General features: G+C 46.5%; 1 long non-coding RNA gene across 1 annotated transcript; it reads right to left on the bottom strand.

Moving 5' to 3' along the window:
* Nucleotides 1-4974: 4974 nt before the first annotated feature.
* On the bottom strand, nucleotides 4975-6546 carry LOC110351236 (uncharacterized). Its single transcript, XR_002398405.4, has 2 exons — nucleotides 5890-6546; nucleotides 4975-5785 (listed from the first exon to the last, which is right to left on the bottom strand). It is a non-coding gene; the product is annotated as an uncharacterized lncRNA (long non-coding RNA).
* Nucleotides 6547-14933: the final 8387 nt, after the last annotated feature.

Here is a 14933-nt window from a genome sequence, read left to right as displayed (position 1 = left end):
GCTCTGTCACCAGTGCCCAGGGAAGGAGGCCAACCCCCTGAGAGGTGGTCTGGGTAAGGAATTCTCCTCTTTTTGTCTTGGAAATGAAGACAAAAGGCAGTTCTCCAGCTCATCTGAGACCTTTTCCCTGATTTACAGACACCCTGGCATGGGGAGGTGTCAGGTCAGTAAAGTGAATTTAAGGTATCAAAGAGCAGAGAAATAGCACTGCAGGATGTCCTGCTGCCTGTCGGGCAGGGACATCCTCTGCAATACAGCAGCAGCAACTGATCTGAAGCCACATTTAATGTTAGACTACAAATACTCCTAACTGCAAAGCTGCTTGTAAGTAATGCCAGTGTGACCAGGATAAGCGCAAAGCTTTCCCTTCATCCTTATTCTTGGTAATTCCTACTGCAGCCCCAAGCAAAAGGCAGGTAGATCCTGTGCTGCAGCTCTCTAGAGAGCAGTGGTTTAGACTGAAAGCCAGGTGGGACTGTGCTGCAGCACAGTAGCTGACTGTGTGCACCGATTTATTTGATGTAAAAGTGAGATAACGTGTTATTAGCTTGGTCTGTAGTAAAAGGACATTGCACAGCATTGTTCTTATCATGGGCTGAGAGTGTGTACTCTGGTATTTATGGCAGCTGGGCCTGTGCTCAGCAATTTCCCATAAAAGCTGTCAATTAACTTACTTCGTTCTTGTATGCAGTCTCAGAAACAGCAGGGAGTGTGATCTGTTGTCGACAGCTTGTGCAGGGTCCAGGGCCATGCTATGCTCCTAGCATGGCCATTCTTATTAGTGAAAGTATTACCATGGCAATGAAAGTACCTTTAAGTTGAGAACCAAGCACAATAACAAAGCCTTGGAATGCTGTGAAGGAAAGACGTACCGGGCCTCCAAAACTCATCATGTTAAAAGGATACTGTGGAAAAGCAGCAGTGGAAGAGGAGATTGGCAGAATGAAGTATGCTTTGGTTGGTCCAAAAATGGGAAAAATTAAAACAACAGGATCTAGGGACTGGAGAAACAGAGGAGAATGAGAAGAAATCTTTCTCCAGAGGAGTGCAAGGTTATGCCTGCTGCAGATGCAGTAAGGTCTGCCCACCAGTGATTCTCCAAGCTCATGGGGCATCCTGGAAAAAGCAGACATTACTGTGCAGGGAAGATGAGTGTTGGACAACAACTGCAGGAGATGCCCGAGGTCCAGAACAGCCCAACAGGAAAATCTTACAACTCGCATAGCCGCCACAGCTGTCAGAGTCTTTCTTTCCCTTTTAGGTTTGGTCTAGCAGCTCTCTTCCAGAGATCCAAAGCTGAAGATTCCGGTGCATTTTCAAAACCCTGGTAGTATTTCATTTTGTAGTGGTCCCTGTCCATCTCTGGGACAGTTCAGGTCCATCTGGAGGCAGATGAGAGGAAGAAGAGTTGGGAAGAAATGCTGTCTGAGCAGAAGGTGGGCTTGGAGCAGGTCACCTGCAGGCCCAAAAGAAGGTTTAAGATATCCCAGGCTCAGGAAAAACAGAATTTCTCTTCCTGCTGGTTTGGTGTCACAAGAGGTGAGGTAAAATTCTGCCAGGTTCAGGCTGCTGATTGTCTCTTATTATCCTTTTCATCAAATCATTCTTGAGAGCTCTCTGAAGCTTAGATGCTTTTATCTTACAGCACCTCAGAAGACATTGCTTCAGCTTTATAGCCTGGATTCATGACCCAAATGATGCATGAGATCCCTATTCATGATGCAGAAGGCTATTTTGGTTTTGCATTTTGATTTCCACTAAGCAGCCTCCCTCCGGAGACTCCAGCAAACATCTTCATGCAATATTTACTGCAATCGTATCACTTACAGCATGGCATGCTCTCATGGTTTTGCTTATCAACTATAAGGGGACACTGCTATCCCTCCACATGCAGGCCACAACCCGTGGGATGCTCATGGAATTGCCACACCACCTGAAATGCAAGGACCCTCACATTTCCCAGGCCAGAGCTAGGTAATTAACAAATGCAGGTGCCCGTTCCTGCAAGGGCAGAGGATCTTCCTTGCTGACAGCCTTTGCTTCTGGGCTCCTGGAGGCCTCTGTCCAGGCTGGTGGTGGGGCAGATGCTGGCAGCTGGCAAGGTGTGGGTGACAGCCCCTTGTCACCCATCAGAGGCTGGTCCTGTCACCTGAGAAGCTCTCTCTATGGGACCAGCCTCTGATGGATGTGATCTCCAGTGCTGGTTGTTGTCCTGTGTGGTGTCTTGTCTCCTTCTCTTTCTGCTCCCCACGGTGCTCACCTCCCACATGCACTGCACAGGGCTGAGGGTCCTCTCCCACAACAGCAGTGGCTTGGTTGCCTCAGCAGGCTAGGCCAGCGTGCTCAGGTTTCCATTAATTGCCCATCATTTGTCACTCCTTGCAGCACAGCCCTTATGGGGCTGTGGCAAGGGTTTGAAAGTCCATGATTTAGCTGATCAGTTGTTATGGAAAGGCTGAGATTGCCTGGTGGAAATTAGACTCAGACTTTCCACCAGCTGAAAGTAAAATAAAAAGTGATTTTCCTCTGAACTGCAATAGGTGTGGGCAGATAAAACCTAAACCTTGCCCCTTTGTGTGAACGAGAATGACCTTTCCCAGCTGTACCAAATGCAGCCACACATGTGGCAGTGAGATGTGCTGATGCCACTGTCGCATAAAGGAGAAGAAGGGGCTTTTAATGAGGAGTGTCTCATTGACAGAAAAATGTATTTCAGAACCAGAGACATGTACTGCTTTCTGTACACTTTTTTTTTCATTGAAAACATTAAAACAAACAAACCAAATCAGTTTAGAGTGTTGGGGATGAAAAAATCTCTGATTCCCGACATAGCTTTCCTGTATGAAAGTTTTCTAATGGCTAAAACTTATCTCTCTATTGTCTTCTTCCTTCTTCCTTATTGTTTTCACTAGTCTTTTTTTTTTTTTTTTTTTTTTTTTTTTTAGATGATTGTAAATGGAGATATCTTTTGCTCTGTCCTACAATGGCTAGGGAAAGAAGCTAGAGGACAGAAACAAATTGATAAATGGAATAGATATATAAATAGATAGACAGATGGATAGATAACATAGATCTCAGAGCTTTTACTCTGACACAGGCTGGAGTCATAAGAGACACCAGAAAACATGCAGAAGAAATAGTCAGTTGAAGAGAATTACACCCAAAGTAATGGCTAAGTTAAGAAGATTTTGTGTAAACTGCATTGATTAAATTATGTACATAGTGTCATAAAACGGATATTGTTGAGAGAACTGCCGGAGAGAAACAGATTTCTCACTGTGGCTACGTACGATCTGAAACAGGCTTTATTTTAAATGGGGCTCCTGAACCAAACACACCTCTAAATGGACCTGATTTCCAGAACCACACAGACCTGCTATGCCATGGACTTTGGCTTATGCTACCCAGTGTTACTGTCAAATCGTGTGGGTAAACCACACCACAGTGCAGCCCAAGTGTCCAAAGGCTACAAAGGATTAAAGTAGAGGCTGCAGAAACCTCAGGTTGTCCTGGGAGGCATGACTTTTCCTTGATAGATGGGCAGAAGGAGTATGGCACACCCAGAGGCAGACATGGTCCTGGTCCAGTCCTCTCTACCCTGAAGAGGGAAAATGTCACCAGGGACCTTAGCTTGCCTTCGGGGTGTGGAAGGATGTGGTGGCACCATAGCAGAGAAACTTCTCTCTGGCCAGGAAGAGTTACAGCAGCTGATACCTTGAGTGGACTCGATGATCTTGAGGTCTCTTCAAACCTAGAAATTCTGTGATTCTGTGTGAGTGCCCTCTGTGGGGGTCTGCCAAAATTTGTTATGAGATGAATGGTGGAGGTGCACCTCAGGGAGCAGAGGAAAACCGAAGCACAGAAAAGACAAATGCCCCTGCCAGCCCAGAAGCAAAGCCTGTGGTGATACGAGCACCCCCAGTGCTGGAAAAGGCTCTGGTGACAGTCTCTGCTGGAGTCTCACCAGAGGTTGGAGGAGGCAGCTCCAGGAATAAAAATTGCCAGGAGGCAGCTGCTGTCCTTGCTCAGTCACGTCAGAGCTCAGGACTTTAAGGTAAAGATAGAGATTAATTGAACCACAAAGTGCATGAATCTCTATGGTTGTGCAATCTAATCGTGGTAATAAGGAAAGCCTGTGCAAACATGATATGACAATTCTGTCATCCCTCCTGTCGCAAGCACACGATGAATCAACACCCACTTTGAGTTTTAAGGTCATCAAGCCTATGTATCCAGAGCAATGGATCTCAAGGGTAAATCCTCCTTCTTGTACCAAAACACAACACCCAGCAAGTCCTTGGCTGCTCAGCTAATGAAGTTCAGCTACACTGAGCATCCCATTGCCGATTCTGTTTGCTGCAAATTTCCTATCCACCCCATCTAGTTCAACCTTTTTTTTTTTCCCCTTTTCCCCCTTTATGCACCAACTTTCTCCCTTTCAGATCCTCTTTGCAGACCCCAAACCAGCTGTCTAGTGCTAATTCTTTTTGTATAGTACCAGACCCAGCTGTCATGTTTCCTTGTTACCACAGATACACCCTGGAAGTCTAAAATAGAGAAGAAATAAAGGAAAGCAGGATATTAAGGATCCATAAAATCCACAGGAATACAACTCCACAATCTGGAGTATTGGTGGGCTGGATCCTACTAGCATCACAGGTGTTTTGTGCAGCAAGGCTAAACCCAGTAATATGAAAGCGTCAGAGAAATGGAGTGAATAAAAACAAAACCAGACGTGCCTTTATGCTCTTTTATGTTCTTGCTTTTATGTTCTGCAAGTGCTCATTTCCCACTCTGCAAGTGCTCATTTCCCATCCTTTAAGCTACCTCCCACCCCAATTTCCACCATGCAAGCCAAAGAAAGGAGCAGGTTGAGTGTTTCTGCCTTTCTCTGGCCAAGACACAAGCAAGCCCTCTAAATCAGATATTTCAGCCGAGAGGAAGACTTGGAGGAAGTACTATGCCCCCTGAACTAAACTGCACATATACAGGCGTACATAGAGGCATGTATGTATGCATGCCTCCCCACGCCACTGCAGGTCAAAGATCTGAAGATGCCTTCTCCAGGTGCTTGCTGTGAACCACCAAACCCACATTGACGCTATTCTTCTAACTATGAAGCTCAAAACAACTTCTATGGTTGGTGTGGTGTGGTGTGAACCCCACAGAAGCGTTGCCACCCAGAGCTACACCAGGGCACGCTCCTATGCCACGGCTCACACCCTCGGCCAGGGTCCTGCCCATGCCAGCCCACCGCTGAGGGCTGACACCCACCAACCCCACTGGCAGAGCCCAGCCTTGGCCCGGAGGCTCTGCTGTTCCTGCCCTTGGTGGTGGCCTCCTGCCAGCACAATGAGACAGGCAAGATGGGGCTCAGCAGGCAGCCCACACAGGATTCACTGTGAGACTCTTCTTTATTCTTATCCTTATCCTTATTAATATCGTTTTTTTCTGGTGCAAGCTCATCCAGCACAAGTGTGAGGGACTGTGAAGGATCACAGTGAAAACGGGTTCATTTTGCTTACACAAAGCAGTTGTTCTTGAATCAGAGAAAGCAGTCGTTCAAACCATGGTCATGGGGGCAGAACTGCAAATAGAGGCCATTTTAGCCATAAAATACGGAATTTATGTTGGCTTTTCCTTCCAGGGGGATTGCACTGCCCACAGCCTTGTGTGCACCACGTTGACAGATTTCACAGGCACTGTTTTGCCCTTTGGCTTCTCTTCACAGAAGATCTCAGCCCTGCTCTTTTTCCAGGTCTCCGTAGATTAAGAAATGGCGTAACTGAAAAAAACACGCAATGAAACCAGGGCAAAACTCCTGAACTGACATTGTGAAACAGACTTAAAGCTTCCCTAAATCCACATGGATTCAACACAAGTACAGACCTTGGTTTACGCTGAATTTGGAGCAGTCAGCTTGTTGGCGCCTCCCAAGAAACATCAGAGCTGGTTTCGGCAGAGAAGGCCCAGACCTGAAGGCATCTCCACAGGATGACTCCTGCATGCTCAGGATGCCAGCTGCTGTAGGGACGGCTAACTTTCCCTGAAAGCCCCATCCTGAAGGACATGGGACTGGTGTCCATAAAGTGAATTGAAGCCAGCTGGGTTGGTGCAAACTGATTAGGCCTGAGCAGGTGAGGCCTGCACCTGCTGCCGCTGCATCAGAGCAGCTGCTCACCATGGAAATAACATCTCCCTCAGCTGCAGGACCTCTTCAAGAGCTGGGGGCTGCATTTGTGGAGCACCTGTAAAGTGTACGGAAGGAAGAACAAGCCTGCTTTTCCTTTCAGATACTCTCTGGCTCAGAGTGTGCTCTGTGCTGGCCACTGGAAAGGCCTGGCACTACGCCACTTCCCTGGGCAGCATCTTCCAATGCTTGACCACCCTCTCCATGAAGAAATTCTTCCTAAATCCCAGTCTAAAGCTCCCCTGTTTTAACTTGAGTCCATTTCCTCACATCCCTTGCCACCTGAGAAAAGGCCTACACCTCCTTCTGCAACCTCCTTTCAGGAAGCTGTAGAGACCAGTGAGGTCCCCCCTCAGCCTCCTGTAAGCCAAGCTGCTCCTCTTGTGTAATGGGCTACAATTTCCTCCATCCCACAAAAATTCTCCATTTCAGGTGTATTTTAGGATATCAGACAAGCAAATACACCGTGAATATGTATCTGTTCTTCAGCCTTACTCCAATTGCTATGGAAGGAAGACCACGACACAGTCCCAGTGGAGGGGAAGTGCATGCCAGGAGAAAAAAACACTGCTGGTGTCCCCCTTCATGTTCTTCCCAGGATGAAATTCCTCACACCAGGAGGAACCTTTGCCAATGTGTTTGTCAAACCTGTGCCAAAGTTTGTCAAAATGCAAAAACTCCCTTACCTTCACCAAGGAGCATAATTATCCCTTTATGCCTCTGAGCATGTGACCATATGAAAATGATCAATTTTCACCCTTCCAAACTCTTTTTTTTTATATATTTTTATTTTTTAATACCCTGTTAAAAGACAGGTATGTGAGCAGTCAACATGGAGACAAACCTGAAAGGGGTACAAATGCTGAAGGGGACGCAAATGGCAGTCCAAAGGTGACAAGCAGCTCAGGGACCCTGGGAGCTGGGCAGCCACCATCCACTGGGCCTGGCATGGTGGTGCAGCAGGATTCACACAGCATGCATGGCATGGGGGAAAAATAAGCAGAGAACATGTCTCTTCTTCAGGTAGGTGGGAGGATAACTGCTGTGCACTGCCCTGCCTTGGGGCAGTCTCCCCAGGCTGGGGTTGTCCATGGTAAGACAATGGGTAGGCACCATCACTCAGCTAGCTCTGCTCCTCAAGCCCTTGCAAACAAGAAAAGAAAATACAACTGAAACTTCTACCCCTTCCTCTGCTGAGGTTACGGGACCATCGGGGGACAGCACCTCTGTGGTTGCTTTGCACAGGAGCTTGTTGTCCCACACCAGATGTTTGCCTGCACAGCCCTGTGGGCTCCTGCACCCTTCACACTGGTGCAGGGGAACATACACCTCCAGGTGCTCTGAAGCACTGAGAAGAGACGAAGCTCTTTTTAGAGACACATTTGATGTGAAGAGTGCTTTATCTGTGCTAAAAGTACCTAATAATAAAATACCTGAAGAGAGGTGTTTATATAAATAGACAGGCTCAGCTTTGCACAGGGAGCATATTCCCTCCAGAATTTTAAGTTGTTAACCTGCTGGATGGCCTGAAATGGTCTTACAGTTCAGAATAAACATTACGACACAGAAAGCAGAGAGAAAGCCAAAATCCAGAGAAAAGCAGTCAGCCCAGTAGGCAGCTCCTGCAGAACACACTTCTCAGCCTGCCAAGCTGGGTCCTGCTCCCAGGCTGGTGATGGGCACCCTAAAATCTAGGTGCACATCTGAGCACACCAGGCAGATGCAAGAAGCAGGCCGGGTGACCACCAGCTTGCACTGACTGCATTTACCAAACACTGCCTAATCTGTATGCTTCCCCAAACCCTGGCATTTTATACGCAACCAAAACCACGAAAGAGCAGCAAAGGCTCTCAGTAGCTCCAAAAGGTGGTTGAGTTTCTGGAGATGCAATTTTCTCCACTTTTTTTTTTAGGTCAAAGTTTTGACTATGTGTATTATCCTAAGTCCTGCCCATACACTTGGACCTTAGGAGGGAGGGGAGGGAAATAGGGGATTTCCAGACTTCTGGAGAACAGCAGCCTTACCAACTCCTTGCCAAAATAAGCATGCTTTTGTTTCTCTTCTTAAGTGAAACCATTTGTTAGATTACTCGCCGCAGTGGATTTTAGGGGTACTCACTACTTCATAGGAAGAAATCCTGGGAAGAAAAACCACAAGGAGGCTGAGGTATTTCCTCTCTCAGGAACCAGCAAACCCCCCTCTGCACTTCAACATGCAGATAAAAACACAAACACCATATTTGTGCACTAAGCCCTCTCGAGGCACCAACATTATTACGGTTGCACCACCAGGAAATTTCACTACCTACAAAAGCATGGCAAGGTTTTCCATGGCCATAATGCACAGGCAGACATCAATGCATGGAAGGGATAGGAATATGTCCGAGCACCTGGCAAGGGGATGCCACCAGCATCCCTACCAGGGTGGTGTTGACAGGAGCATCAGGCTGGGATGGTGTGAGCATCCTCCCCAGCAGAGGTGTGGAAGGCTCCTGGCATGTCTCTGGGGACATGCAGACCCTGGAGGAAGGGGGCACCAAGGAGGCAGCTGTGTGGCCTCCATGGGGGTTGGGTTAATGCTGCTGAGCACCGCTGTTTCCAGCACAGACTGCAAGGAGGAGGTGAGCAGCATGCACGCCAGAGCAGCTGAGCAGGGGCTGCAGGGTGCTGTCAGTGGACTTCCCCCTAAATGGCACGTTGTTAGGTCTCGCGTCGCTGCCACAAACCTCAGTCCCTGCAAAAAAGTTTCCAAAAACCCCATTTTCTGGTGGTGGTATTACCTTCTTCCCCTTTCAAAAATAAAATAGCAAAACAGATCTCTGTGGCATCCAGCCTGTGGGACTGAGCATCCAGCGCTGCTGCGACTTCTCTGAAATGAACCAGACGTGGCAAAGGCTGCACACACCACAGCTTCGCTTGCTGAGAGGCGAGGACATGCCTCTCCCCTGCCTGGCCTCACGGGACAGCCCTCCAAGAGAAGGAAGGTGACAAAAGAAGGGCCATGAGCAGGCAGACTTGCTCCTCCAGCCTCCTCCTGTCGCTGAGATACTTGGAGAGCAGGCAGCTGATTTTGGGTGCACCCTGCCACAGGCATTGCCTTGGGGAATTGCCACAGGTTGGTGTCAAGAGCCCAAAAAAACAAAACAAAACAAACAAACAAACAAACAACAACAACAACAAAAAAGAAAACAAAAAACAAACTAAAGAAAAAAAAAACGGAACAAAGAGGTGAAGGGGACACCAGACTGCGAACAATCACCATGTTACAGGTTTCTCCTCTCTTTTGCACAGGAACAAGGAAAGCAGCAGAGGAATCCAGGCTAAGGAAGGAATCAAGGCTAAGACCTCAGCGTGCCTCTATTCCTGTGATGTCTGGTGCAGCACCGCAAGAACACGGTGTTTGAACAATCGGTCTTTCTGGCAAGTGGGAATGTAAATAGCCCCAGACAGCAGGCAGGCAAGCACACAAATCAAAAACATTCTTCATTTACTTAAGTAGCCACATTATATATTTATTAGAAAATAAAGGGGAGAAGGTTTATTAACGCCACATTTTCTGTTGTTCCTAGTTATATTCACAAACATATGCACCAACAAGCATGTAATTTAAAATTGCATACAAAAAAAATGAGGGGAAAAAAAGGAGTTGAAAGTCAAAAATATGAAAGTCAATACATTTAGCTTGAAAGTGAATATATTGCATACAGGTACAATATTCTAGTGGTTAATGCTGCTTAGGTGGCTGAAACCTAAACCTAATCCAATGCACAGCTTGAATTCCCGGAGGCCAGAGGAGGAAGGTGGTGGCAGGGGGAAGGTTGGAGAGGCAAAGGGAGGGAGAGGGGCAAAGAGAGGCGTGCTCAGTGCTGAGGGCAGCGCCTCAGTTCCCTCACCCCCCAAAACAGTGACTCTTGCCCAAAATGCAATAAATTGACGCAGAACCTGTGCCTGGGTGGGTACGCTGGGGTTGCACAAAACACACTCTGTTTCTTTTTTCACCCAGTTATTTCAGGAGTGGCTCATGGCTGATGAGTGCAACCATCACCTCATTTGCATTGTTTCCTTCTCAGACCAAGAAGGAGACAATTTTTGGTTCGGGGTGGTGGGAAGCTTTCCCCCACTTGTGCTGAAGTGAAATTATTTCAGACCCGTGATTTGAATACCCAGAGAGAGCCCCAGGTGCTGTCCTACAGCTGAATGCAACTCTGCTCTGTAACAGGCAGCACAGACCCGGCTGTCTGTGTGGCACTCCTGAAACGAACGTGGTTTTATTTGAAGTCTGGGTGTCACGGGTGTCCTTTCAGTCCCAGTTCTCAACAGCAGAAGCTGGAAAAGCAAGAGCCCAAGCCCTCAGATTCCTTAAACAGCTGCCTGGGAGAGCTTGCGCAGGTCAGCAGGTTAAAGGAACACCACTGGTAGACAAACTATGCAACCAACCTGTACAAATGAGAACCACAGAGCTTTAGAAGAGAGGTTGAAGGCCTCTGAAGGTCTGTTCAGCCTGAAGGTTGAAGAGGATCGTATCCATGTACATAAAGACCTGAGGGGATGGAGCCAGGGATGCTCATCACGGGCTATTTGGTGTTGTTTGCAGAAGCAGGGATTATCCTCCATTAAAGAGCCTGAGTCTCAACGATTTTAAGAGGATTTAGTCAACCTGACCAAACTCAGGTGTGTAGTGATGCACTTTTTTTTTTTTTTTTTCCCTCAAAATACTGGGTTTCAGCCAAGTATGGAGAAAATAGTCCAGGAGCATGATTCAGGAGATGGGTGGCAAGGACTGCTGTCTGCAGTGAGACTTTCCAAACAACCTTCTTATCTCAGAACAAATGCTAAAAACAAAGGCTTTATACATATACATATATATATATATATATATATATATATATATTTTTTTTTTTTTTTTTTTTTTTTCTTTTTAAACACTTCCCCTCTGTTGCTGCCTTGGCAGGAGCCAGAGCCCAGCAAGGGACTGCCAAGCCTGTGCCAGGCTCGCACCTCCTGCACCCCGTGGCACATGGAGATAACATTCACCAGCCACAAGTCGAGCATGTCCTTGGGTGCCCTGGTTTTCCCCCACTGCTAACAGCAGGGAGGAAGTGGACATTTTCTCTTGCCGAGACGAAGCTCATTAATCCACTGATTGCAGAGCTACAGCGGGAACAAACGACTGCCACAGATGCAGCGGAAAAGGCCACAGCACAGACCGGGTGAAAGCAGGGAAGTTCTGGTGCACGCTGACAAAACAACAGCACTTCAGTCCCTTCAGACACTTCATTACCTAGAACAGCCCCCAAAATTTAGGAAAAAATGCATCCAGCCTGTTTGAGATGACAGCACCAACTTCCTGGGGAGCGAGAAGCTTGAAACAATTTGCAGCCAAGAGGGTTTGGGCTGCATGGCAGAGATTCTGCTAAGATCAGCCTCGATCCTGTGCACGACTGGAATTTTTCATGTTCTACGGACACGGCTTCGTTGTTTTGTACATTAATACAGAACGGGCCCTGCTGTTCAGTAGCAACAAACCCCCTGAGGCAGAAACACACCAGCTTCTCTCAACAGAGGGCTGGAAATGCCCAATCTCACTTCTGGCCGTCCCTTCAGCTACGGTTCCAAGCGGAGTGAAATCATCTCTCTGGCCATCACCTGCTGCACACAAACACCGTCTGTTTGGGGGGCAAAGCAGGGGGATATCCTGCAGTTGCATTCGGGCTGCCCAGGGGCTGTCTGCCTTTACAAAAGTGCCACTGAATGTCAAACACGAGTGCTTGCTGCTGGTGGCAGTCTGCGGGCAGACCAGGCTCCTTGCATCCAGAGGCAGTCGTCCTCGGCCATGTGCTACACAGCCCTGCCTGAATATCGTGATGAGGATGCCGCAACGAGAGGGTCTCGGAGTGGTCTGCAAGCTGCAGATAAAAACTGGAAGCTCTCACGGCTCGGAGCTCTCAGCCCCACCAGCTGGCTTTCCTCCTTTGCCAGCTGTAGACCTCCAGACGCACCATGCAGCCATAAAGCAGCTCTTGCCAAAAGCCCCGTATAATTCAAGGGGAACGGGCTTGTTCTAGACAGCTAGCCTTGAACCCTCCAGAGGTCTGAGCCTGTCTTTAAACAAGAAACCTGAAGAACATCCCTAAGATTTCACCTCTGGTATTCTTCCTCATTACCCAGCATGTTGCAAAAGCACCCAGATTTGTCTATAATTTGTCACTCTTAATTATTAGCCATAGGCAAACTTAACAATACATTCACTTCAGCTCTCTCTTTCTGTTCTTTTTTCCCTTTCCCTCACATTTTCATCCTAGGGCAAAGCTCCTTTACAAAGATCTTCAGGGACAAGACAGTTGTCCCATGGGGGAAAAGCAGAAGTCACCAAAAATGAACAGAAGGAAGGCAATAGGCAAAGTATGTTGCTCAGGTTTTGTGGGACTGCCAGCTAAGAAAGCAGTCTGAATTCTGCCTCAGTTATTGACCTCACACAAAAAGCTTGAAGAATTGTTCAAAATTATGAGAAAAGAGTCCAGAAAAAAAAATAAAATGGCATTATCCTTAAGGCTTTCCTTACTTAAAGACCAAATGAAACTGACTACAAGGCCCAGTGGCTCAGGATTACTTGGTTATAATCTGCTGACGCTTAAATTAGAAAAATAATTTACCTGTCTGGTCCACCCCCAGAAAAGAACAGATTTTTTTTGTTTGTTTTTTTATTTTTTCCTTTGGAGCATCTTCAAGACATCTTAATTTTCTTTTCTTTTGAGTGCTAATTATATACTTATATATAGCTATATATAATTGCATATATATGTATAATCATAGTTGAATATATATGTACATATATATGTATATATGTGCATATATATGTACATATATATGTATAATCATAAGTGAATGAATACAAAAATAAACTGTTAGCTCTGCTGACTAAAATCACTAAAAGCCTTCATAGTTCCCCTGTATTTCCTTATTCCAAAAGGGTTTGTGGCCATTTCTGAGAGTATTGCTGCGTTTTATACAGGTCCTGTTTGAAGCCTTGTGTTGCTTCAGCATTCAGGTATCAGAGGAAGGAAGCAACCACTGCCACCAGAAGCAATTTGCTGCTGAATAAGTAAAAACAAACACTTCCAGGCGACAGGCAAGCCTTGGAAGAGGAGGAGCTTCTCATGGCACAGTAGGGTAGGGGGAAGGGAAGAGCTCTGCAGTCACTGAGCTCGCGGCAGTCCTGTCAGCAGACCCAAGTTTAGCAGGCCCGGAGGACTTAGACCCAAGTCACGAACAATAACTCTCTTCATGTCAAAGCCGAGTGACCGGACCTCTTCTGACAGCTCCTGTCTCATGCTTCCAGTGGGCTCGCTGGCTTCCTGCACAGCCAGACGAGCACTGGAGCCTGACCTCTTCCACTCGCCCACAGGCTGGCCCTGTGCAGGCAGCATTAACTCCAGCTGGCACCAGGCTGGGATTGGGCCACGAAACCAGTCTGGGCGTGGTTTTGTTATTTTTTCCTTAGGAGCACATCCCCGATCACCGATTTGAGCCACCGCAGAGTTAAAACACCAAGCGAGGAACCATACATACCTCCTCCAAGGCCAACACACACGTACAGTCAGTGTGGAGATTACTTTCCTAGGGGAAGCTCCCCACCCACCCAGATATGCAACAACATTTGGCATTGTGAAACAATTCCAACATGGGATTTAGTTTATTCCAAATGAGCATGTTTTCTCATCATTTAAACTTATACTCTGAATGTCCAAGTTGTAGACTCACGTGACAAACTTCATTTTATGCATTTTCAGACCCAAAATCTGGATTGAGTTCGAAATTATTGCTATTCTACACATTGCTATCCTCTCTTTCAAGTTTTTATTTTTCAGACATGCTTAAAAGTCACTCTTACATACTCTGTAAGAGCATTCGAGTCACTTTGTAGCACTATGGAAGTTTTTTTGTTACTATGTGACACTGTTGTTGTCCACTTTTTAAGCTCTTGAGAGACAAGATTACCCAGACAACGCCTGGAGCTCAGACCTACCCTAAAATGAGGTAAGAAAATAATTGTGTGAGGAGTAAGAGGCCTTTAAAATGAATGAAATAGCTTTCAGAAGCGATATGAAAGCAGATGGATATAAGCAGGCATCAACTGTTCAAGCCCTGAAAACAGGAAATGAAGGTAGTCAGCACTATCAGGAGACAGAAGAGTGGCAATGAAAGGAATTCAAGTGGGAAATATTTCATTTGAAAGCACAGAATAAAAGCCAAAACATTGCTTAATAGGGAGGAAATTAATAAAAGGACTCGAAAGAGGGATTTAAGTATTGTGCTGTGTGCTGTGCAGCTGCACTGAGCACGAAATGCATTCAGGAATATTTATGTTTCTATAAGCAGTTATCAAACGATTCCAGGGGTGTTTGTTTCCACCATCCCTCCCAGACTCCAGCAGCTCTGTTGTGCTCAGTCTCTTATTAAGATTTGCATGAAAACTGGTATTAGAGGATGTATTAAGGAAAAGAAATACCAGTCCGATGACAGCGCAAGCACAGAATGCTTTCTCAGCAGTAGTGCCTCAAAGCGAAGTATGAATGCTACTCCTCAATTTCTACAAATTTTATAGCAAAGACATCTATCTATAAAGCCTTAATCTAGGCTGATTAGTTACAGTAGTTTTCTATCTGATCAGTTATGATGTTTCCATACACTGAAGTTATTCTATAAAAACCTAAGGATAGCTCAAAAGATTTAGGCACATGAAA

Source organism: Anas platyrhynchos, chromosome Z, assembly GCF_047663525.1.
Source record: "Anas platyrhynchos isolate ZD024472 breed Pekin duck chromosome Z, IASCAAS_PekinDuck_T2T, whole genome shotgun sequence".
Lineage (NCBI taxonomy): Eukaryota > Metazoa > Chordata > Aves > Anseriformes > Anatidae > Anas > Anas platyrhynchos.
Note: the sequence above shows the minus strand (reverse complement) of the source record. Positions and strands in the feature narration are given on the sequence as shown.